The sequence below is a fragment of the Uranotaenia lowii genome, chromosome 3 (genome assembly GCF_029784155.1).
Source record: "Uranotaenia lowii strain MFRU-FL chromosome 3, ASM2978415v1, whole genome shotgun sequence".
Lineage (NCBI taxonomy): Eukaryota > Metazoa > Arthropoda > Insecta > Diptera > Culicidae > Uranotaenia > Uranotaenia lowii.
In genome coordinates, this window is record NC_073693.1 from 97,752,167 (window position 1) to 97,754,751 (window position 2,585).

Here is a 2,585-nt window from a genome sequence, read left to right on the forward strand (position 1 = left end):
CTGCTCGAGATCGTGATATAGAATACCCCGAGAATATGATAAGCTAAGCCGAGAGCATTCCCTATACTTCGTGTGTAGTGGTTTACCGATGTATTCTGATTAATGAGTAAGCTGGAGCAAGGGTCTATCACATCCCCTTTTTTTCGGAAGAAAAGTATAAAAGTTAGCTCTTATGCCAATTTCGGACAGTTACAGTTTAACGAAAATGGATGGCGTAAGGACGACCCAAGAACTGAAGTGAGTAGTCCGAAATGTTGATTTTATAAAGATGGCTATCCTTGCTTAAATTCCATCGATTAATAGGTAATTAACAAAGTCTTGACTCTCGACGAACTGGTAATCGATACTATAAAAGGCAACTTCTACCATGTTTCTTTTTTTTATATTTTCTCTTTCATTATAAATTCTTTAGTATTTCCTCGATCTATAATCTTGAATTTGTAAACTTAATCTACTGAGACCATCGACGGAACAAGTAGAACCTTGGATAACTAATCTGATTAAAAAACTTATCAAATTTTGATTACACTTAAATTGAGATTTCACCGTCATATTTTATATATATTTTTTTTTTACTTAAACCGACTGACAACTCTCACCTTCGAACTGCATATTGGAGTCTTTCAACGCCTTTAATTTGTTTTTTTTTTTCAACACACAACTTTTTTTTTTTGTGGGAGGTTGAACGCTGATGTGGTCTAGTGGATAGTCGGGCTCAAGTTTGACAACCCAGGCGTATTTGGTTGAACTCCCGGCATCGGCAAGAAAACTATTGAGTTCGAATCCCAGAACATGCTGACAGGTAAGATGTGTTTAATTGTATAAACAACTAAATGAACTAAATATTTCAGAGGGAATGTATCTGGGGATAATCTGAAGAGACCATTGCAAGCGGAGTGGATTGCCATCTATTGTAGGCAACTTTGAAGGTTGGATGCATTCCCTCGAGGAACCATCGGTCGTGGAAGCCCTAGAACCAATTCGAAGGCCAATCCACACAGACATAGGCTGGACCTTGCTACCGATGGGGAAACCATACATACACATGCTACTTTTTTTCATGGGAGGTGTATTGCTATTGTTTTTTTTTTCATTAACGGTTTGGATTTTTCTTCTAAACAAACCTCAGAGGCATCTTTTACAAATAGTGTGCAAGCCATGTAATGAGAACATCCTATAGATACTACTTGAATGAAAACTGACTTGACCGAATGATTGAATTAATTAAATAATACGTTATTCGATAGACGAGCTCTTGTACTCATTGTTTCAATACAATCTGGGGTTGTATTAAGTCAGGGTTCATCCCAAATTTCTTAGTTGAATAATACTGGTAGAATCTATCGATACTTCCTTTTAAACAACGTAGTTTAATGATAGCTTATATCCCAAAAATAGTATATGCCATAATGTAAGAACTGGACCTTAAATTTTTTTTTTCAATATTATTTGATTTTAATTTTGTATAAATTACTTGTTTGATTCTTTTTCACGTGTCATCAATCACACTGTTACGCAAACTGAACAGTGCTAAAAGTTTATAATGCTTCCCATCAATTATATTTGTTATAGATTTAGTTAATACGACTCAATATTGATGCAATATGAGCAGTGTTTAATTAATTTTCTAAAAAAAATTAAACCCCAATAGATGAAAAATGTTGTCATGTCACAACAACTACTTCTAGCAATGCGCATCATACCACGTAAAAAGAGGAGCAAATAATTGGAATAACATTTATTCAACACCTTTTATCCTCCGCCAGTTATTCAAGAGAGAAAAATTCAATCTTATTTTACCTCGGCATCGCGTGAGTTTATAACTGAAAAGAATCTCCAAAAAAACCTTTTTCAAGTCTCATTCGATATTTCAAGCTAAGAATTTTGATTTCAATTAAACGGATTAAAACATGAGCATAGTACCTAGTTGCCTTGTTCAAAGAATAAATCCTATTAGGTGGACAGTTCGGTGGAATTCACAATCTGATCAGATAGTTATAGCGAGGCAAATATGGTCGTGTCAAAGTTTTTTTTTTCCAGCATTAGCAGAGATAACTTAAAATTATGGTTTTCACCTCATTTTATAAAAAAAATAGATGTATAAATTTAAGCAGATTCAAGCTGAAGTTGGCAAGCTAATCAACAAATAATGCCATCATTTTGATTTATTTTCATTTGCTACTTTTGATTGCTTCAGTTCGAAGACTAACAGCATTAACATAAATTAGTAACGATAACACATGTTGTATTAAATGGTGAACTGATTTAACTTGTATGAAAAGTCAACTTTTTTTGTTCGCTTCTCAGGATAGTTGATGCCATTTCAATTTGTAGTTGACATAAAGTTCTCTTATACCTATATACATTATACCTGTTAGATTTACCTTTAATGAACAAATTCCCAGTGAAAACACACTTTACCATCCTATATTTTGACATCTTTTACACTCTTTGGTTCGGGAAAACTCTTGCTTTTTAATGACACAAGCAATATCATTTCATGTAATAAGAAATGAGAAAGTGATTAGGTGTCCTTCGGGCAATTGATTTTTCAAACTGTTTCATAATTGATCGTAATCATTATT